At 38.9% G+C, this 24,226-nt stretch overlaps 1 non-coding gene across 1 annotated transcript; it reads left to right on the top strand.

Moving 5' to 3' along the window:
- Window positions 1-4,876: 4,876 nt before the first annotated feature.
- Window positions 4,877-4,951, top strand: Trnas-uga (transfer RNA serine (anticodon UGA)). Its single transcript has one exon. It is a non-coding gene; the product is annotated as a tRNA-Ser (tRNA).
- Window positions 4,952-24,226: the final 19,275 nt, after the last annotated feature.

Genomic DNA, 24,226 nt, shown 5'->3' with positions numbered 1-24,226 from the left:
ATTTTAACATTACCTATTCTACATGGTAGCAAACAAATTTTACATCTATGTAATTAATAAAAACAATACTAACCACATCTTCTCACTCATCTCATAGAAAGCTTACATTTTACGCTCACTTACCATTAGTCAAAACATATCTTATATACCCATAGAGCACTCAAATGATCATAACTGTTTAATCATAAAGAACAATTAATGCTACCCCTTATATTTCTGCAGCAAGCATTCTTAACTGGAGTAAAACAGTATCACTTAATAAAAAATAAGGCATAAGAGTTGCATGTCCCTTCAGGTTTATTAATGTCATGTAATTACTTTAGTGTATGAAAGTGACAAAGTGCAGATAGCGTATAAATGAATGATATCTGTGTTTATATATATATATGACTTTACTTCATTCTACATAAAATTGGTCTCAGTGTCAGACTCTCTTTGTTTAAATTTTTATTGTGTTATTTTTTCTTCTTACAGTCCTTACGTTTACATGAACAAATAACATACAATTTATTAAAAATGACATTTATAAGCAACTGGAAGTATTATGAATATATTAGATTCCTTTTCCAGTGGCTGTGTATTCAAATCACCATCAAATAATTACCATACTTTTAAATCTTCTTCCACGACATGTTCTCATTTGCTTAAGGTAACAACTCCCTCGATAATAAGAACTTATTTATTTTCGAATAGTTCACACGACTCTGCCACACAGGTAAGTAAACTCTTCCTAACGATTCAGACTGCAGGCATTTCTGCAGTTAAAACACCAGCGGAATCTCTCTATAGTATCATAAACTTCCTGTCCTGCAATTTCTTGAACATCACATCCTACTGTTACATACGCTTCATTTTTCCAGCACCACCAGTGCTACATGCTGTATATTATCTAGTATTTTCTATTAATGCACTCACATTTGACCTTAACCCCCTTGATTTCACAGTATTGTACTTTTTCCCCAGATGTTGCATCTGACTTCGCTAATACAAGGACATCAGCCCCATTAACATTTTCTACATTATTAAAGAAAATCAGTTACATCATTGTCCAAAACACTACCAACTCCATTATCTACAACTTATTTGCCATTCACTTCATCATTATCATAAGTAAAACAATAAAAACAGCAATGACAAAATAGTTCATTATTGAATGGCTGGAGGTCAGTGGCTAATTGGTACAGGGTACTGGCAAAATTCCATATTAATGTCACAGGGTGACAAAGGCAGTGCTGAAATATTGTGCCTATTGGACAGTGACAGCTTCTCATTCAGTCATGAGCTATTCAATCATGTCTTCTACAGGGAGAAGTTGAAAACCACACAACAGCAACGTTATCATAAGAAATAACTCTCACCTATAAAATCATATTACTTTGCTGTACATCAACATACATATTTGTCACTGTTACATTCATTATATCACGCTCATTCATATTATTTGGCTTTTGAAAACATTCACATACCTTACTTTCTTCCAATGGAGAACATACAGTTTCTTAGTTGCAATCTATTCTGTAATGTACATTCTTTACTTTACCATTGAACCTTATGTATTCATTTGAGTTACATTCTATCCCCAACTTTCTTTTTAGCATCAGTGTCTCCCTTGGTTAATATACATTTCATTGACTTCGTACTACTAACATTTTCTACTTCTTCAGTGTTTATATTTCCGTTTATTTCATCCAACTGGCCATTCATTTTCTCTAAAACTTGCGATATTAAATTCTGGTGACCCACTTTCATTTCAGAGCTGTTCACAGAACATATGCTGTTTTCATTCTCTGAAGATTTACAGTCATTGATGACTTAATTAACACAATATCCATTTGATTTATTCATTTGGACATTCTTGCTAAACCAAGCACAAGTGACAAAGAAATACCTCTATACCAGACAGCTCAATTATTATTGTTTATACTTATCTTGTGGAGTACTGCTGCTTCAATGCAGTGCACCAATTTTGCTGCTGCTGTCTAGTCGATGCTGCCTCTTCTTGTGTTTTCCAGCTACCTTCTAAGGGCTGTTGCTGCTCAGTGGCACCTCATGGTTGTTATACTAGTGGTTCACCATTGCCAACCCAGCTGCAGTTTCCAATATCCTTGTAGATCTTCAGTGTCCTTTAGCATTCAAACATGATCTTGAATTGCTCTTCATCTGTATACTGCGGTCACTTCATTCAGTACCTAAATTATAACTTATTTTTGCCTGTATATTTGTCACACAGACGTTCTTGGACAGTTGTTATGATAATTACAGTTAAATATTTGAATATGTTTGTAGTCTGAATAAAAATTTGAATAGTACAGAACAGATTATTAAAACAAATTAACTAGTACAGCTCATACACCACGGTACTTTAATGAATTCTTTATAAATGCAGCAAAGTCTGCTGTAGATGTAACAGATTATCACAAGAAAGTAAATCCTTATGGCTGAGGTGAGAACTCAGAAAAATTTGCAAAATTCTTAAGCGTATCTGTGGAGGATGTAGAAAATACTATTGTAACATTAAAAAACAAAAAAATCTGCAGCTTGGGATGAAATAACCATGAAAGTTATTAAAGTGGTGCACACCAGAATTGGAAACCCGCCAGCTCGTATAATAAGTCAATGTTTTGAAGAGTGCTGTTTCCTAGAGGTAATAAAATATGCTGAAATCAAACCACTCTTCAAGAAGTTATCAAGAAGATCATTGGAAATTATCATTCTATGTCGATTCTCGCAGTTCTATTTAAAGTATTTGAAAAACTTGCTGTTGAAAAAACCCAATACTTCATAGCAAAATATTCTCTAAATATACTCTAAACAACCAATTTGGATTTCAGTGGGGGAAAACACCACAGATGTAGTAAACAGTTTCATTGAGAAAATAAGTACATCATTAGTCAAGAGAAATAAGGTGGCAGTAATTTTCTGGACCTCACAGAGGCAATTCATTCTGTAAACGATGCATTGCTTGTTACAGACTCGAAAAATATGGCATTAGCCCGACTTATCAACTGACAACAAAGAGTTAGCATCTCTTCAAATGGCTCATTTGATTATTGTGACTGTAAAAATATAGCTCAGGGTGTTCCTCAAGGTTCCACATAAGGTCCAGTCATATTTGTCTCCTATGTTAATGACTTACCATTAAGTATAAGCTGCCTATCAATTCTGTTGCAGATTATATTTCTGTCTTAGTTGAAGATCATGATTTGGAAAAAATTCCCAGATCTGTGATCAGAACCCTCAGTACCGTAGAAAATGGGTTTCAGGTAAATGGGTTGAATCTAAACATATCTAAGACTCACATGATGCAGATCAAAACTAAACAGTCAAAATGTGGGCAGATTAAGATTGTACACAGAAATCAACGTACAGAAGAAGCTGAGTCAGTCAAATTCTTAGGTCTAAATGTTGATAAAAATTTGAACTGGCAGACACACATTGAATACCTACCAAACAAAATGAGCAGCTTTGCATCTGCAGTGCAACCAAACCAGTATGTGGTTTTTAGGGATTTTTCCACGTCCAATTACTTAAATACCTAACAGGTACCAACATCCTGCTACTGACACATGCTGCACAAATATTTAGAAAGATGCACATATTATCTTCTGGAGGGAGTGGTGATGTCAGGGATGGCAAATGTGCACAAATTACAACCAACATTGCCTCAAGCCATGCCATAGACCTGACCACTTAAAATAATTAGGAAAAGGCAAAAAGAAGACGAAGAAAAAAATTATTTGGAAATCATTGTTCCTTCAGCTGCCTCATGGTCACTCATACCAATTTCTTGTGGAAATTCTCTAAGATGTAAATAGTGATGATTAAAATCTCTTAGCATGATGACCAGTATGAGTGGGTGACATTTTTACTAGCAATCTCAGGTTTTCTCTAATAATAAGTTGCAATGCCTCTGCTGTAACGATCCAAGATGGTAAAACTAGCCCACTTCTGCTAGCAGCCATTAAAACGAAATAGCAAATCATTGTATAGTAGTAGAGCTGCAATCTAGAACATATTCAGATGTATCTGAATAGAGGTGACTGGTACTCTGCACGAAAGTAACTCAGTGATCTGACTAATTTAAATAGGTGCAATGCTCAAATCTGTCTGAATGACATGAACTGTGTAAAGCCAGTCTGTAGCAGCTCAGAGTTGCCATATTGTCCATGCTCAAAAATATCCAATCATTTTGACATGTGTGATCGAAACAATCACTTCAGAACTACTATCTTGTTCTTTTTCATGTCATGCCCAAAAGGTTCTCAATGCGCTTACCAACAAAAGAGTCAATTAGTAACGAATGCATATGATTGTCAAAAGGTAGCTGTGGCAGGTGAATGTGTGGAGAGTAGCACTATGTTTCACCAGTGCACACTCACTCACACACACACACACACACACACACACACACACACACACACACCTGCTTAACACATCTGAAAGTCATTGTGCGTATGCAGCCAAGAGCTTTAACATGCACTCTCTCACAAAGTAGTCCAGGGCTTATGTGTTTTATTAAGACTCAGACATCTTATGAAAACTTTGTTTCCTTTTTTCATATGATTTTTGCAGTTAGGTATATCGGTATTCAGTTACTTGTAATTCTGATTTTGGACAAATTTTCTACTGTAGGTCATGACATTTAATATTCCAGCGGATATGAGAAGCAACAAACCAAAACGTATAAAGTCCGTTGATTCAAATTTTTCAGGAAAAGCAAAAAACTGATATATACTAAACTATTCAATGGAACATAATGCCGTTTTCACAGTGAATTCCGTTTTGGGATATCCTTCGCAGAAGAGCTTCTGTAAGGTTTCGAAGGTAGGAGACGGATACTGGCAGAAGTAAAGCTGTGAGTACCGGGCGTGAGTCGTGCTTCGGTAGCTCAGTTGGTAGAGCACTTGCCCGTGAAAGGCAAAGGTCCCGAGTTCGAGTCTCGGTCGGGCACACAGTTTTAATCTGCCAGGAAGTTTCATATCAGCGCACACTCCGCTGCAGAGTGAAAATCTCATTCTGGAAACATCCACCAGGCTGTGGCTAAGCCATGTCTCCGCAGTATCCTTTCTTTCAGGAGTGCTAGTTCTGCAAGGTTCGCAGAAGAGCTTCTGTAAGGTTTGGAAGGTAGGAGACGGGTACTGGCAGAAGTAAAGCTGTGAGTACCGGGCGTGAGTCGTGCTTCGGTAGCTCAGTTGGTAGAGCACTAGCCCGCGAAAGGCAAAGATCCCGAGTTCGTGTCTCGGTCGGGCACACAGTTTTAATCTGCCAGGAAGTTTCATATCAGCGCACACTCCGCTGCAGAGTGAAAATCTCATTCTGGAAACATCCACCAGGCTGTGGCTAAGCCATGTCTCCGCAGTATCCTTTCTTTCAGGAGTGCTAGTTCTGCAAGGTTCGCAGATGAGCTTCTGTAAGGTTTGGAAGGTTGGAGACGGATACTGGCAGAAGTAAAGCTGTGAGTACCGGGCGTGAGTCGTGCTTCGGTAGCTCAGTTGGTAGAGCACTTGCCCGCGAAAGGCAAAGGTCCCGAGTTCGAGTCTCGGTTGGGCACACAGTTTTAATCTGCCAGGAAGTTTCAATATAGGAATTCTTTTAACTGCTCATTTTCAAGATACTTCTTTAGTGTTACAGTATACACATAGACGCAATCTCATTGGTCGGTCATGGGCCGGCCGGTGTGGCTGAGCGGTTGTAGGCGCTTCAGTCTGAAACCGCTCAACCGCTACGGTTCGAATCCTTCCTCGGGCTTGGATGTGAGTGATGTCCATAGGTTAGTTAGGTTTAAGTATTTCTATGTTCTAGGGAACTGATGACCTCAGATGTTAAGTTCCATAGTGCTCAGAGCCATTTGAACCATTTTGATGGGCCATGTATATCTGCATCTACGTGATTACTCTGCTATTCACAATAAAGTGCCTGGCAGAGGGTTCAGTTAACCACCTTCAAGCTGTCTCTCTACCGTTCCACTCTCGAACGAGGCGCAGGAAAAACGAGCACTTAAATTTTTCTGTGCGAGCCCTGATTTCTTTTATTGTACCGTGATGATAATTTCTCCCTACGTAGGTGGGTGCCAACAGAATGTTTTCACTATCTGAGAGAATTAGTGATTGAAATTTCATTAGAAATTCCCGTCACAATGAAAAACGCCTTCGTTTTAATGATTGCCGCTCTAATTCAGGAATAATGTCTGTGGCATTATCTTCCTTATTTGGCGATAATGCGAAACGAGCTCCCATTCTTTGAAATTTTTCGATGACATCCGTCAGTCCCACCTGATGCCGATCTCACACCACACAGCGATACTCTAGAATAGGGAGGACAAGCATGGTATAAGGAGTTTCTTGAGTAGACCTGTTGCACCTTCTAAGTAGTCTGTCAATGAATCGCAGACTTTGGTTTGCTCTACCCACAAAATTATCTATATCATCGTTCCAATTTAGGTTATTTGTAATTGTAATCCTGAAGTATTTAATTGAATTTACAGCCTTCAGACTTGTGTGACTTGTCGCGTAATCGAAATTAAGCTGATTTCTTTTAGTTCTCATGTGAATAACTTCACACTTTTCTTTATCCAGGGTCAATTGCCAGTTTTCGCACCATACAGATATCTTATCTAAATCATTTTGCACTTCGTTTCTGTCATCTGATGGCTTTAAAAGACGGTAAATGACTGCATCATCTGCAAATAATCTAAGACGGCTACTCAGTTAGTCCCCTATGTCGTTAATATAGATCAGGAACAATTAAGGGCCTGTAACAATTCCTTGGGGAACGCCGGATATTACTTGGCCGTTTTACTCAATTACTTTCTGTCTGTTACTACGAACTGTGACCTTTCTGACAGGAAATCATGAATCCAGTCGCACAAGTGAGGCGATATTCCATAGACACGCAGTTTGGTTAGAAGACGCTGGTGAGGAATGGTGTCGAAAGCCTTCTGGAAATCTAACAATGGGGAATCAATATAACATCCCCTGTCGCTAGCACTTATTACTTCATGAGTATAAAAAGCTAGTTGTCTTTCACAAGAATGATATTTTTTGAATCTGTGTTAATTATGTGAGAATAAAATGTTTTCTTCGACTTAGGCCTACTTCATATTGTTCGAACACAATATATGTTCCAAATCCCTGCAGCAAATAGACATTAGTATTACGGGCTTGTAATTCAGCGGGTTACTCCTACTTCCCTTTTTCGGTATTGGTATGACTTGAGCAATTTTCCAGTCTTTAGGTACGGACCTTTCTGTGAGTGAGAAGGTGGTATGTAATTGCTCTCTAAGGAACCTGACTGGTATACAATCTGGACCGGAGACTTTGCCTTTATTAAGTGATTAAAGCTGCTTTGCTACACCGAGGACGTCTACTTCTATATTTCTCATCTTCGCAGTTATTCTTAATTGGAATATATGAATATTTACTTCGTCTTCTTTGGTGAAGGAATTTCAAAAAACTAAGTTTAATTACTCTGCTTTGGTGGCACTGACAGCGTGGACATCACCTTTGTTATAGCGCAGTGAAGGTACTGATTGCGTGTTGCCACTGGTGTGCCAGAGTCTCTTTCGGTTTTCTGCCAGATTCCGAGACAGAACTTCGTCGTGGAAATTATTAAAAGCATCGCGCATTGACGTACACGCTACATTTCGAACTTCTGCTAAACTTTGCCAATCTTCGGGATTTTGCGTTCTATCAAATTTGGCTTGCTTTTTCCGTTGCTTCTGCAGCAGCCATTTGACCCGTTTTGTGCACCATGGGGGATCAGTACCATCACTTATTACTTTATGTAGTGTATATCTCTCAACTGTCATAGATATTATCTCTTTGAAATCATTCCACATCTCCTCTACACCTAGGTCTACATAATCAGATCGGAAGGAGTGAAGACTGTCTCTTAAAAAGGCCTTAAGAGCATTGTTATCGGTTTTTTAAAATAGATATACCTTGCGTTTCTATTTGATTGCTGAGGATGTTACGATATTCAGCCTAGCAGAAAGTTCGTTGTGGTCGCTAATCCATGTATTCGTCACGATACTCCCTTTTTGTCCAGGATTATTTGTTGCTAAGAGGTCAATTATGCTTTCGCAACCATTTACGCTTGGAGTGGGCTCATGAACTAGTAGTTCAAAATAATTTTCTGAGAAAGCATTCAGTACAATTTCGGATGACTTTTTATGTCTGTGGCCACCTTTAAAAGTACATTTTTTTCCAGTATATCCAGGTAGATTGAAGTCATCATCGACTATAAATACGAGGGGGAGTTGGAAAATAAGTTTCCCCTGTCGAATGTGGTCAGAGTTGTGTGTGAATGAAAAAAAAAGCGAATGAAACATTAAAAATAAGACAGGTTTTTATTTTTCTACATATTTTCCAAGTACATTGAAACATGTGTCATACCGCTGTATAAGCTTCAAAAAGCCTTCGGGGAAAAAATCAGGGCGTTGCATACGGAAGAAACATTGAAGGGCTTGTTCGACGTCAGCATTGTTGCCAAAGCGCCTTCCGCCGAGAGTCTTCTTCTAAGCAGGAAACAGATGGAAGTCACTTGGTGCGAGATCCGGACGAGAAGCCTAACACACGTCATTGTCGTTAGAACCACTCGGAAGTTAGGTCAAAATGACGCATACGCAAACGCGTTGCACACTTGTCGACTGATTGAGTTCCGTGGTCGAATCGAGTTAGCAGAAATTTTTCGAACTACACTGGAAAGTTTGTTAACGCGTCGGTACGTGTCTGCTGAATGATGTTGAAACGAGTGTGATCGCTGATACGTGACCGTAATGTGAAAGAGATGAGGCTGTTATCGCATGTACACTGTAGCGGAGAAATGGAAATGTATTAATAAATTACGTACAAGTAAATAATACATACGGATTACCACCTTACCGCATGTTTCTTGACCACAATGTGATTGATCTGCATATTCCGTCGAGGACAAAATAGGTGGCATAAAAGGTGTGCGTCACGTTTACACCTTGACAATAAATGCAGTATTTCCGTAACACATGCCATAAACCATCGTGTATAACTGTAGAGAGAAGCTAAACATTACCATTGCTTACTAGAAATAGCATGTGTTGTCGATTACGCAGCTCATAGTAGGGAAAAAAACTGTTAAGAATAGTGTTCTGTTAAGGCCATTAATTTTTACTTCTGGGATACGTAAGATTCCAGTGCAGTTATAATGAAATATTGGTTTACCAAGAGCTGTTACTCGTGTTAAAAAATAGGTATGTTTTCTAGATTATGTCTCACGGGAAGTTAATGCCTTTAGCAGTCTTCTTAGTTAAGGCTTGGCTAGATACCTTACAGGACAGCTTCTAATCTTGTTTGTTAATAATGGTTTCTAAGGTCATAAAGGAAGGAAAGCGTTTCTCAAGAAGAGAAATTTGTTAACATCGAATATAGATTTATGTATCAGGAAGTCGTTTCTGAAAGTATTTGTTTGGAGTGTAGCCATGTATGGAAGTGAAACATGGACGATAACTAGTTTGGACAAGAAGAGAATAGAAGCTTTCGAAATGTGGTGCTACAGAAGAATACTGAAGATAAGGTGGATAGATCACGTAACTAATGAGGAGGTATTGAATAGGATTGGGGAGAAGAGAAGTTTGTGGCACAACTTGACTAGAAGAAGGGATCGGTTGGTAGGACATGTTTTGAGGCATCAAGGGATCACAAATTTAGCATTGGAGGGCAGTGTAGAGGGTAAAAATCGTAGAGGGAGACCGAGAGATGAGTACACTAAGCAGATTCAGAAGGATGTAGGTTGCAGTAGGTACTGGGAGATGAAGCAGCTTGCACAGGATAGAGTAGCATGGAGAGCTGCATCAAACTAGTCTCAGGACTGAAGACAACAACAACAAGGTCATAAAAATGAATTTTGATCATGTAGAAACGACTTTTAAGGATCATGCAAGAAACCTCCAAGGGCAACACAAAATTCTTTAAAAAACTTCTTCCTGTGTTCATTCTACCACAGTCAAAATAGTAAGAATACTTGTGTGTTGTGCCTGAATAATGAAATGCAGTGTCCTCACACCAAAACTGTATATCGATTTAAGAGGAAAGACTTCACAAGCTACAAGGCAGTTTGCTACAGAGTTCACAACTCTCTCAGCAGAAAGAAAGAAGAGCAAATGACAGGCCGTGTTACAAAGAGTCTTATCTTAAACCTTTCACAATATTTCCACTTTCCTGGCAATTTAACTATGCACACTTGACAGCTGAATGAAATATTTCATTGTGTATATGAATCCAGTTCATGTGGACTTTCTTCTCCTACGGCTGTGACTGTTCAGTTTTTTAAAATTTCACTAACAATTAACAAACGACAGAACACTATAAAGCTTTTCATAAAGCATTCTTGTAACCATTCTTACTGTGAGAGCATATCAAAATTTGTTCTGCATCCTTCCAGTATCATGGTACCTCTACGATTTGCACCACATAATGCAAAGTCACTGGAGATTTGATTCAGATGTTCAGATGGTGTGAGGTGTAAGGTATTTATTACTCTACACAGTTTTTATTAAGAAACTGTCTCTAGAAAACACTTGTTTTACCACTGCTTTGCATCTGGTATCCTCTAATTAATTATAAAATACGATACACTACTGTCTAGCAAGATGACCACATTTAAAAAGACTGCAGTAACAGCTATGTTACATTAACTGTGGTTAGGAAGACTGGCTACTGTTTACCTTTCAGATAACAGTGAAAGAAAATAGTTTCTGTGGTCATCTGTAAAGTAAGTAGCACTCTGATTTCCTATTGAGATAAAGCTCTGTGTTATTTAAACTTGTTGTTGATGCTGTGATACATACTGGTTCTGCATTTTGAAAATTCCAGTAACACTTCAAACTAAAATAAATCAGACAATAGTAACAAATGCATGTAGTGTTGCAAACTTCTTCAATAGTTACAGTTCTTTGTTTCTGTTACTGACAGGTTGAGGTTATCAGGTTCAGAAAACAGTGCAACTGACCATCTGAGACCACTCCCTGCAAGTAACTTCAGTAAAATGGAAATGACACTCACTTATCCATAAGAAGTAGCATCCATCACAAAATTCTTAAAGTATTCTAGTGAAGTTAGTCAAAGAGTGTTTATGTGAGTTGAGTTGTGTCTCAAGTTATTTGTGTAATCAATCTCTTATCAGTGAATCATTTTCATACTGGCTAAAATATGCTTAAGTTAAGCCTCTTTACAAGATTAAAGAGATACTGTCAAATTTTTGATCCTTTTCACTTTTGCTGGCTTCTCCAAATATGTTTGAAAAGATTGTGTCCAAGCATCTTCTTAAGCATGCAACTGCAAACAACATATCCAAGTTACAGTTTGGGTTCCTCATGCTTACTGATATAGAGAAGAGTATTCACACATGCTGTGGGAATAACTCATAAGGTAACAAATTAGAGGCTACTGGCATTTTCTGTGGTCTTCCAAAAGCCTTTGACTATGAATCACAGCTTTCACTCAAGAGAATTAGAATATTGTGATGTTACTGGCAGTTCTGCAAAGTGGTTCGAGTCAGACCTAACTAACAGGAAACATTACTGTCATTACAAATACATGCAGATTAAGCACATAATTTTCATCTGATTTGAAAAAAAAAAAATACATGTGGTGCTCCTCAAGGTTCCATTTTGAATCTGTTGTTTATTCCTGTCTACAGCAATGACCTCTTGTCATTTAAACTGCCAGATGCTAAGTTCGTTTTGTTGGCACATGACACAAACAATGGAATAAATAGCAAGTGAAGTACAGATTTAGAAATCGCTACTAATCAAATTTTCATTGTCATTAAACTTTGAAAAGACCCACTATGTGTAAACAAGAACCTGTAAAATATTTGTTTCCAGCATATGTAAAATGTATGAAGATATGCAAGTAGAAACGGTTAACAGCGTTAAATTTCTTAGGTTACAACTCAATAAAAAATTCTGTTAGGAAGGGGGTGTGCCACAAAATTTCTGAAGCACTTAAACAAGTTTGTATTTGCAATGTGAATGATGTCAGATGTAGGCGATATAAATAGAAGAAACTTGCATACTTTGCTTGCTTTCATATTTTGAGGTACCTCGTCAGACTGAGCAAAAACTTTTAGACTGCAGAAGCATGTAATAAGTTTAGATAAGATTTACTTTCATTCCAATTGATCCCTAGTGAGGAGGCCCTCCACGAAGTAGAACGTGTCAGAAAAACAATAATACATGACAAATATTTACAACTGAAACAAATAAGCGGATGTACCTTCCACAGGTCCCAAGTTGAGTTATCGTCATACTTTATTAATGGTCACTGTATGAAAGGATCATTTTACAAACACTCATTTAATAAGGTCGTATTAATGCACTGAATTTAAAAAAATGTTTATGTTAATAGGGTAATAAACATATAATGAAATGGTGCAGAAGTTTGATTGTACTTATATACACGGGGAGGAAATTCCCGTTACAAACTTCTAGCACATGTATAAGGTAGTGAGTACAGAACATTTTGAATAAGAACCCGTGTCCGCAATCGTATCGTTTCCGTTCTACGACATTTTCAACTCAGATGTGTACCTCGTCAACGTCGGCTTAGGGCAGGAGAAAGCCTGGTGTGCAAGAGGGTAGACACGATGACGTGTTCTACGTGAAACGATCGCCAGATGTCAATTACTGTGTGCTTTGCTGTGAGAGCAAGTCAATACCTGTGCGTCAATGATAGAGGAAACATGGTGCAGTACACGTTTGCGGAATACTCAGACATGCTCCTTGTATATGGCGAAGCTGGAGGTAACGGAAGAGCTGCAAGCCAGCAGTATCACGAATGTTTTCCACAGTGTCACACTGCATCGCATAAACTGTTTGCCCATGTTACACAACGGCTACGAGAAGCGGGTACCTTGACCGTGAGGAGGCAGTACTGTGGTGTTCCACGGCGACGCCGCACTCCCGAATTTTAAGAAAGTGTACTGCGTTGTATTGAAGATAGCCCGTCAACGAGGTCACGAACAATTGCGCGTGCAATGGCTGTTAGTCACAGTACCATCCTGGACGTCCTGCATGAGCAACAGTTACATCCGTATCACTTACAAAAGTCCAGCAAACTTTCCACAACACGTGGCCTTCTGTACGTGGTTTCTGCACCGTTGCATCGACGCGCCCGTGTTTCCACGTTGAGTTCTCTTCACAGATGAAGGTTCACAAGGGACTGTGCTCTGAATGCTCGAAAAAGCGATGTCTGGGTGGGCGAAAACCCACATGCCATGCAAGTTCAGATATTTCAAGACAGGTTTGGAATTAAAGTGTGGGCAGGTATTCTGGACGGTCATGTGATTGGACCATACGTCCTTTCATCCAAGCTCACTGGTTGCGCATACTTAGTCTTCCTACGACACGTAATGGACCCCTTCTTGGAAGCTGTGCCATTGAATGTCCGTCAGGAAATGTGGTTTCAGCATGATGGAGCACCACCTCACTTTTCACTGGCTGTCTGGAGAAATCTCAACAGTCGATATGGAGAAAGGTGGATAGACGTTGGTGGTCCAACCAGGTGGCCACCACGATCGCCAGATTTAACAACTATGGAGTACTTCTTGTGTAGTCAAATGAAGAGCCTAATTTATGAGACACCTGTAGAGACAGAGGAAGATCTGCTGGCATGAGTTGTGGCCGCTGAACAAGACAATGAAGAGACACCAGGTGGGATGGAGAGAGTGTACCAGAACATGCTTCAGAGGTACAATGTGTGTAAGAACGTTGGTGGTTGCCACATAGAGCCGCTGTTGTAATGCATCGCTACATTGTGGCTGGAGCCGTAGATGCTGGGTTCTTGTTGTCGACTAATGTAAACCATAAGGTGTAAGTTGTAATAAAAACGAGTAAGTAATAATGGAGCGAGTCAGTATTCGTTTCAAATGGATTGCAACAATTGTACTGGGTCACGCCCAAGTACATTCCTCACGTTGGTGTGGATGAGATAATCATCTGCACTGAAACTGTTGTAGAATGGAAACGATACGTTTCCAGACATGGGTTCCTATTCAAAATGAGCTCTTATTCAAAACGTTATGTCCTCAGTACACTCTACATGTCCTACAATTCATCAATGGAGTACAAGGTGTTGGCCACCAATAAATCGTTTAGGCTTCTCTTAAACTGAAGTTCATCGGTTAAGCTTTTTATGGCTGCTGGCAAGTTGCTGAAAAATGTGTGTTCCTGAAAAATGGACACCATTTTGTACAAGAGTAAGTGACTTTAAATCCTTGTGAAAATTATTATTATTTCTGGTACTGATTCCATGAGCTGAGTTGTTGGTTTAACAAAGTGATATATTTTTTATGACAAATTTCATTAAGGAATAAATATATTGGGAAGCAGTAGTTAGTATCCCTAGTTCCCTAAACAAGCTTCGACAGGATGTTCTTGCTTTCACACCACCTATAACTCTTATTGCACTCTTTTGTGCATGGAAAACTTTAACTTGGCTTTACGAATTCCCCCAAAAAATAATTCCATATGACATTATGAACGAAAGCAAGCATTGTATGCCAGCTTTTTCATTTTTATGTCCCTTTCTTTGACACCATTCACATTGCAAATACAGATTTGTTAAGATGCTTCAGCAGTTCTGTGGTATGCTCCTCCCAGTTCAATTTATTATCAAGCTGTAATACCAAGAATTTAACACTGTCCACTTTTATCTGCTTATCATTGTATGTTAGGCATATACTTATGGGACATGCTTTACAAGTTCTGAATGAATGTAGTGTAATGTTTCAAAATTAAGTGATAAGGAATTGGCTAGGAACCAGTGATTAATGTCCACCAATATCTTATTAGCTGATCTTTCTAAGAGTTCGCTTGATGTCTGTATCATTGGCAAACAAACAAACTTGATATCTGGTAATGTCAGTGATGAAAGATCATTGATATACACAAGAAAAGGTAAAGGCCTTAAGTTAGAAACTTGTCGGACCCCACATGTAATTATTTTCCAGTTGGATGATGTCTCTTTCATAATAAGACCATTTGTTTCCTGTTAGAGATAAGATTTGTACCATTTTTCATCATTTCCTGTAACACCAAAATATTCTAATTTACTTAAAAGGATATTGTAATTTACACAGTCAAGCCAGCCAAAGTGGCCATGCGGTTCTACGCGCCACAGTCTGGAGCCAAGTGACCGCTACGGTCGCAGGTTCGAATCCTGCCTCGGGCATGTATGTGTGTGAAGTACTTAGGTTAGTTAGTCTTAAGTAGTTCTAAGTTCTAGACGACTGATGACCTCAGAAGTTAAGTCGCATAGTGCTCAGAGACATTTGAACCATTTTTACACAGCCAAATGCCTTTGACATATCACAGTATATTAGTTTCCTCACTTGTGGTGTAAATTCCAGATAATCATGTACAAACCTGATCAAGGAAGTGGTATTCTAGCCAATGCTTCTCAGTATATTTATCGCTTAAAGAAATTTGTTGCAAATAATGTGTGTGTATCTCTAAACAATAGCTCAGCACATAGTAAAACACTAGGAACAATAAGACCTGAATTGCTTACCTTGGTCCAAGCAGGGGTCCAGTATACAGGAATACACATTTTCAATAATTTACCAGTAACCTTTAAAAACATTGTTTCAGAAACAGCACAGTTTAAAGAGTTTGAAAGATTTTTAGGCAGGCAGCTCCTACACTATAGATGAGTACCTTAGCAGGCACTGTTAGACCAGCTTAAGTAAAAATGTCTTAGATTTGGTTGTACAGCAGTCGGTCACAACAGTGAAGATAAGGTGTTTTGTGTATGATGAATTTGTTAAAAGTGCATAACTGTTTCAATCTGAGTGTATTATTTCTGTAAATATTGGCAGTTCCAGTTTACTGCGATGTACACACATATCTTGACTGTCTCCTGATGAATGATCAAGGAACTGTTATATTCATATGCTATTTGTTTTTATGTTATCCTTTGACATATTTCACATCCATAAGAACTGTCCCATTTTTGGGTCTATGGAATGAGAACTGAATCTAATGTAGTGAAATTCATATGAGAATATTAAACATTGCTACAGTTATCAGCATAGATGTGTAGCCATATCAGTTGCTAAGATGAGGACCTAAAGATACCACTGTATTTATTGTGGTTTTAGTATGTTGATCGTAGCTGTGTTCACCCAATTCAGTTGATAAGTAACTCCTATGGCTATAATTTATACGTAAAATATTGTCAGGGTAGAACAATTGTCATATCCAATAGCTCAGTGAATGCTACTTTTATGTCAGGTCTTTCTTTCCGCTGTTGAATCTTCGAATTATGTGTAATGAACTGGCAAGAGGTACAGAGATGTCATAATAGACAGCCAAGCATTTTAAATGCATGATGAATCATTTGAACTTGAAGATGACACTGATGAGTAAAAAACTTTTGTTGAATTTGTATACCATTACTTTAATATTTCCATTCCCCTCAAAAGATTAGTAATACAGATCACAGTAAGGACTGTACACGAATCCTGTTGCACAGGAACAATATCCCTTTAAACACACATACTGTAAACGGTGGTTTCATCTTCTACAATACTTCACTCCCCATCTCACTCCTTTCCCCAGCGCTTCACACTTTCCATGTCTTTACATATTACTGTTTCATCAGTGTGCAAATTTTAGTCATAGTATTTTATCCTTGCAACCTGCAGAATTTAGGATCTATAGTGCCTCATGTGTTGTTACTTTTTTCCAGATACCAAAGCGATGTTTCCTGAGGTCAGTTGGCATCTACCAGTTTTTCCCTTCTTCTGCAGTTAATTTGTGTTAAACTGCAACCATGAGTTGCCACATTGATAGTTATGTAATATTCACAACTTTCAGCGCCTGTCTTTTTGGAATAGGGATTATAACTTCATTCTGAAATGTGAATGCATTTCACTTCTCTCTTATCTAGCATACCACATGGAATAGTTTGACTTGGCCCTCTGAATTATCTCTACAAATGAGAGAGAATGTGTACTTCAGGTGCATTGTTTGTGTGTAGGTCTTTCATCACTAAGTGGAATTAGTGTCTTCATCTCTCTCCCACCGAGTCTTCATCTGTCTCCTATTATATATTCAAATTAATTTCTCTCACTATAGTAATCAGGTGAAGTAAGAGCTCATATTCCAACTCTACTGTTTCGCGTGATTTTTCACTCCTGGAAATGGAAAAAAGAACACATTGACACCGGTGTGTCAGACCCACCATACTTGCTCCAGACACTGCGAGAGGGCTGTACAAGCAATTATCACACGCACGGCACAGCGGACACACCAGGAACTGTGGTGTTGGCCGTCGAATGGCGCAAGCTGCGCAGCATTTGTGCACCGCCGCCGTCAGTGTCAGCCAGTTTGCCGTGGCATACGGAGCTCCATCGCAGTTTTTAACACTGGTAGCATGTCGCGACAGCGTGGACGTGAACCGTATGTGCAGTTGACGGACTTTGAGCGAGGGCGTATAGTGGGCATGCGGGAGGCCGGGTGGACGTACCGCCGAATTGCTCAACACGTGGGGCGTGAGGTCTCCACAGTACATCGATGTTGCCACCAGTGGTCGGCGGAAGGTGCACGTGCCAGTCGACATGGGACCGGACCGCAGCGACGCACGGATGCACGCCAAGACTGTAGGATCCTACGCAGTGCCGTAGGGTTCCACACCGCCACTTCCCAGCAAATTAGGGACACTGTTGCTTCTGGGTTATCGGCGAGGACCATTCACAACCGTCTCCATGAAGCTGGGCTACTGTCCCGCAAACCGTTAGGCTGTCTTCGGCTCACGCCCCAACATCGTGCAGCCCGCCTCCAGTGGTGTCGCGACAGGCGTGAATGGAGGGACGAATGGAGACGTGTCGTCTTCAGCGATGACCGTCGCTTCTGCCTTGGTGCCAATGATGGTCGTATGCGTGTTTGGCGCCGTGCAGGTGAGCGCCACAATCAGGACTGCATACGACCGAGGCACACAGGGCCAACACCCGGCATCATGGTGTGGGGAGCGATCTCCTACACTGGCCGTACACCTCTGGTGATCGTCGAGCGGACACTGAATAGTGCACGGTACATCCAAACCGTCATCGAACCCATCGTTCTACTATTCCTATACCGGCAAGGGAACTTGCTGTTCCAACAGGACAATGCACGTCCGCATGTATACCGTGCCACCCAACGTGCTCTAGAAGGTGTAAGTCAACTACCCTGGCCAGCAAGATCTCCGGATCTGTCCCCCATTGAGCATGTTTGGGACTGGATGAAGCGTCGTCTCAGGCGGTCTGCACGTCCAGCGCGAACGCTGGTCCAACTGAGGCGCCAGATGGAAATGGCATGGCAAGCCATTCCACAGGACTACATCCAGCATCTCTACGATCGTCTCCATGGGAGAATAGCAGCCTGCATTGCTGTGAAAGGTGGATATACACTATACTAGTGCCGACATTGTGCAGCCTCTGTTGCCTGTGTCTATGTGCCTGTGGTTCTGTCAGTGTGATCATGTGATGTATCTGACCCCAGGAATGTGTCAGTAAAGTTTCCCCTTCCTGGGACAAGGAATTCACTGTGTTCTTATTTCAATTTCCAGGAGTGTATATACGATCTAATGCACCTTAGGATAAAGGTAAGTTAAACAATTCCCATTCTTCCTGGTACAATGAAAATATTCAGAAATATGATGTACAATCTGAATTCCTTGACACAAAGTGTATGTTTTTGGAAAATGGTCCATAAACGAAGGTAGTTACTTACCATTGCTTTGTGCATTTAATAAGGCATTTTCTGCTCTGGTCATATAACACTAAGGTTTTTCGTTAGTCTATTACACTTACCGGTTGCTGTTACACAAACTGGTTTCACGACAATGGCACTTGCAATGAGGTATTTGTCATATCTCAGCAGTAGGATTCAGCTGGATGAAATGTCCACCAAGCAAATGGAAAGAACATAATCCAGTGGCAACCTTATACTTTAGGGAAATCCTGCCTCCTTTTCACTAGTTTCTAAATGACTTTTCTTAATCTTCCTTAATGTGGCTACTATTTGGAGTAACAGATTTACTCTTCCATGGTAGCAGTTCCCAGGAATGACAGGGTGAAGCTGAAATAAGGTTGTGATACGTAAGGAATATAAGTCACATGTGGTACATATGTAGATCGCTAGTGTTTGTAACAGAAGCCTCTTTCAGAAATTTAATAAATCTAAAAGGAAAACTTAGCAGCACAGTGCAAAATTACATAACATCAACGCTGAGAGGTTCCTTCATTGCATATGAAACATACCTTGAAGAATATGCTTTGATCCTGCTAAACTTAATCAGTTAATAGTGTCAAGGTTTTTACTGAGGCATCACCATTATGTAGTAGTACTACTACTGAATGCAGGCTGTTTTGTCAGCTTTGGTGAATAATTGTCAGTAAAAACCTTACTAATTTATATGAAGCTGGTATCTGTATAGATATCACTTGTGATCTTGCAGCTCTCGAAGAATGAAATTATAATGAAATCCAGACCTTCAGCTGCTCACAGGCGTTGATAATTTGGTATCTGCTGTACACAACTTCTGATCTGTTATTGCCTCATTTCCCATGAAATGATAATATCTTATAGCCACAAATCAGACACCAAGCTATGGGATTATTATACAGAGACAAAAAAATTAATCAATTTTATTGGGAATATACATATGATTACACCTTACCAGTATCAACGTTAGAAATATTACATCAACATAAATCCAATTTCCGCACAGAAAATAATGAGCTCAAACGGTGAATTCAAAATTTAAATTATTTGACATGGAATAGCTTTCAAAAATTGAAATAGTCATCAGTGAATCACTAAAGATTTTTAATTGTTGACACATGGACTGCAATCCAACGTAATGAGTTACAAATATTCAGTTTAAGAATGGAAAGCTTTTATCCAACCACGGTTTTACTTCACTTACCTCATACTGGAAGGAAATACTAGGTTTACCACCTGATAGTGGATCAATATTATGTCTATGGCAATATCGTCCACAATCACCAACTGAGGAACTGTTTACAGTTTGTAGAGAAAATTTGGAAACGGTTTTTCATATCAATCAGGAAACTCATTTCTAAAGCAACTCCTTTAACAGTCACAAAGATAGCTGAAAGACTCTCACACACACACACATCGTAATCAAAGCGTGTAAAGAACATATGAATTCAGGTGCACGATGGAATGACATCATATTTCCAGTAAGTTGGCTCTAGATACATTTTTTGATAATTTCACTTTGACACACACAACAGGTAGAATGAATACTACATTTTACCCCATTGAAAAAAATTTATGGTCACACATATTGGATTTGTGATGTACAAATAAAGTATTGTTTGGCGAGACTATATTGCATAATCAGGTTGATGAGTGGCACAAGGAATCAAGCAATCACATGATTCATTACAGACATGGTACAGATGCCATTGGAGGAGTGAAACCATTACGTTTTTATATCAGAGCTGTCAGCAAAAAGATCTTTTGAAAAAGTGTTGTTATTTGCAACACACTAACAAACAAACAACAACAACAACATATTATATGCCTTTATTTATTTATAGTTGTAAACGAGCCATGTGGTTTTGTTTTTCATTCAGGTTGAAAATGGGAGATCCAGTCATGAAATGCTAGCCATTTTCAAGTATTGGAATAAGGATTGGAAACCCATTTACAGGGTTACTGATTCTTCATGGTCACAGATAAATGTAAATGATTGTATGGCATTGTTAGCCGAGAGACCCCATTTTGGGAGTTTGGCCGCCAATGCAATTAAACAAGCATTTCCTCAGAGAAAAGTTTACTTGTGCCTTTTCTGTCAGCAACACGCTTGAGGAAGATGGCTGAATATATACCAAATGACATTAAGAGAGTCCTGACCATGTGGCAAGAAATTTGAGAATCACCAACAGAGAATTTACAGTTGATACTGAAGAGATAAAGAGGCTTCTCAGAGAAACAAAAACGCATCACCATATGTTTAATAGCAGTGGTCATCAGTTCATGAAAAGAGGGTGGAAGCTTATGAGGACAAGGGCAATTTTCACACCATTGACATTACAAATGGAGCTGGAGCCCTTAACAAGACTGTAAACGTTATTTACTAAAATGGAATATGGACAGGACCTTGAAGAGGGTTACTAAGGGTATAATAGGTCAATTTCTTCCAAGCCTAATTAGAATGTACTGTCTGCAGAATACTGCCATCAAATCATAACAGAGAAGTTCCATTGTTTTTGCATTGAAAAAAGCAAGTTTGTGAATCATGTCATGCAGTGATATCCATCAGCAAAAGTTGAGTTAACTGCAAGATTAGTGAATGTGAGGTTGGACAGTTTGCCTTGTATGGAGATGTATGTTCAGAGACGGTAATTACATTGTAAGCTTTGCTCTACCAAACTGCATGGGTGAAGATTTTCAGATACATAAATACCTATGCAAGCATTTCTGTACAATTTTTTTATTTTCTCTCCAGAATGGGGTTTTGATAAAATACCAGAAATCTGCAGGAATAGCCCATAAATCTGTCTTCATGATATGTACGGGTTTGGCTTCAGAAGTGTCTCTGCAATAATGTCACACAAAGACAGTAGCAATGAGGATACTGTCGAGGAAACAAATATAGAGAATCACAATGGTACCTTAACCATTTCTTGGCAGCAATTTGTAAGTGATGGAGTTTTTTAAACAGGTTTATAATCTCACATACAAGTATATCAACAGTGAAACATTATGAAAATTACTTGAATCACTCAGCAACTGTGTGCAAAATTTGCAGTTAGCAAACTGTGAAGCAAACCCTTGTTACACAAGTGAAACACTAAACGGATTGTTTTCCTTCAGCAACACTATTAATCGTCCAAGTTATCCCTATAATACAACAGCCTTGAGGCAATCTGGTGTGAATTTTCCCATGGATTGACTACCCAGAAATCCATCATAACAGAAGCTAAAAAATAAATTAAAAACATTAAGACCACGTAACTGTTATGTAACATGATGCACATGAAATCTGCAAGGCACAATTCCAAAATGGAATTCTCTTCTTTTGGTGCCTGATGACATAGCTCACCAGCTGCAATGCTCAGATCTATTTTATAACTGAATCTAATAAACATTACTGGTATTCCAGTAACAGCATCTGCTTCTGTGTGTCATATCTGCAATAACTCTGCAAAGTTATGCAGAACATTAGAACTAAGGAGGTAGATATCTAATGTGCATGAAACGGATACACATTAAGCTTGCAGTGCAATTGAAAAAACTGAGATCTTACTTAATTTGGCCCGCAATGACATTGCTGACCAGATACTATAACATGGAAACTCTATACTCTTGTGCCAGAGTTATTGGGCGATTTCACACATTAATTAACAGGGTAGTCTTTATATTTTCCTCTGTTTCACATCAATTACTAAACATGCATTGAAGCAAGTGCATTCTTACTTGGAAAACGAAACGCAAAATCTTTCCTACATCAGTCATATGAGATCTTAATGGCGCTTTGAGATACATCTAATTTCTTTTTTACCCCTTTTCCAATCTTAAAATTGTCCCATAGTTGATTGCCCTAACTTTAAAGTTAAATCCTTTCTCTTCATATTTTAAAAATTCGTTCTACACTATCATCTTGTCTAGTTCCTGAGAAAAATCTTATTTGATGAACTATGAAAAATCCAGGATTGAATGTAACAATATTATGAAAAGAGTAGTTCTTGCTACTCACCAAATAGTGAAGATGCTGGGTTGCACAAAAGCACACCAGAAAGTGTGCTGGAACATTATCTTCTGGGCAACAAGGCCCTTTCCAAAAGTGTATGTGTGCATACACACACACACACACACGTGTAGCAATTACGCTTTTTTAAATATATTATCTACTGCTACTTTGAAATTCAAATGTGCAACAAAGTTTAAAATCAGAGCAAAATTATGACCTCATAGCACTCCATCTTCAGGATCAGAAATGATGGAGCTTATTTTTATTTTACATACACAAAGAGCTACGTAAAATACAAATAAACTGTCATTTCTTACCCTTCAAATAGAAAGTTACAATGTGTTTAAGACAGATCATATATCGCTTTTGGCATCTTTTTTCTCTATTGTTTGGAACTTGATGGCACTGCTAATAGGAGACCAACAACTTCAGGATTTACTAATTGCAGATCTTGCACACAGTTGGTGAGTGATATTTTAAAGTTTCACTGTTGCTACAGTTGAATGTACACAGCTCCCTTTTTGGAAATATCTGCAAAAGAATATTTGGGGTTCCAACGAGACCATCTATATTTGCCTGCATACGAAATTACAGAAGAGCCACTTCTGAAACCAACCCCATACATTCCATCAAAACAGATTAATGGGCTATTCTTATAACTATTCTGGCATTTTATCCAAATGCCATTCTGGGTAAAAAATAAATATTGCCTAGAAATGCTTGGATGGGTATTCATATCTCAGACAATCTACACATGTGGGATCTGGTATATCAAAGTTCACGACATAAATACAATTTTTGGGCATCGCATTCTCCTGATAAAATGAACTGTCCGATGTCCTACTCACTGATCTTGCAGTTTACTCAACTTTTGCTGATGCATATCACTGTATGATATGTTTCACAAGCTCATTTGTTTTTTATGCAGAAACAGTGGAAGATCTTTATTATATGATTTGACAACATAATTCTGCGGACGGCACTTTCTTATTAGGCTTGGAAGATGCTGATTTATTATTACCTTATTAACGCCCATTAAATTGTTGTCTGCATTGAGTTTAGGAAAACCTATTTTACAACCATGTTCATGGTTTCAACTCCATTTGTAGTGTCATTGGTTGCAAATCTAGTCTTGCCCTCATACGCATTCACCCATCTTCCATATACTGATAGTCACTGCTCTTAAAGTATGGCCAGGCACGCTCATGTCTCTGCGAAACCTGTTGCATTCGCAACTCTTCTACACGATCTCTAAATTCTCTCTGTTGGTGATTCTGTAATTTCTTGCCTAATATGGAGAGATGTCTTCATGTCGTTTGGTACATGTAGATTATCTTTATTTTTAAACATCTTCCCCAAACAGTAAGACAATAGAGGGGATTCCAATGCTTCTTCCAGCCCTTGAAAATGTCTAGCGCTTCATGGATGGATCTTGCATTTTCAACCTGAAAAATAGAATGAAAAAGCGACAACCATATAGCCCA

The sequence above is a fragment of the Schistocerca gregaria genome, chromosome X, assembly GCF_023897955.1.
Source record: "Schistocerca gregaria isolate iqSchGreg1 chromosome X, iqSchGreg1.2, whole genome shotgun sequence".
NCBI classification, from domain to species: Eukaryota; Metazoa; Arthropoda; class Insecta; order Orthoptera; family Acrididae; genus Schistocerca; species Schistocerca gregaria.
Note: the sequence above shows the minus strand (reverse complement) of the source record. Positions and strands in the feature narration are given on the sequence as shown.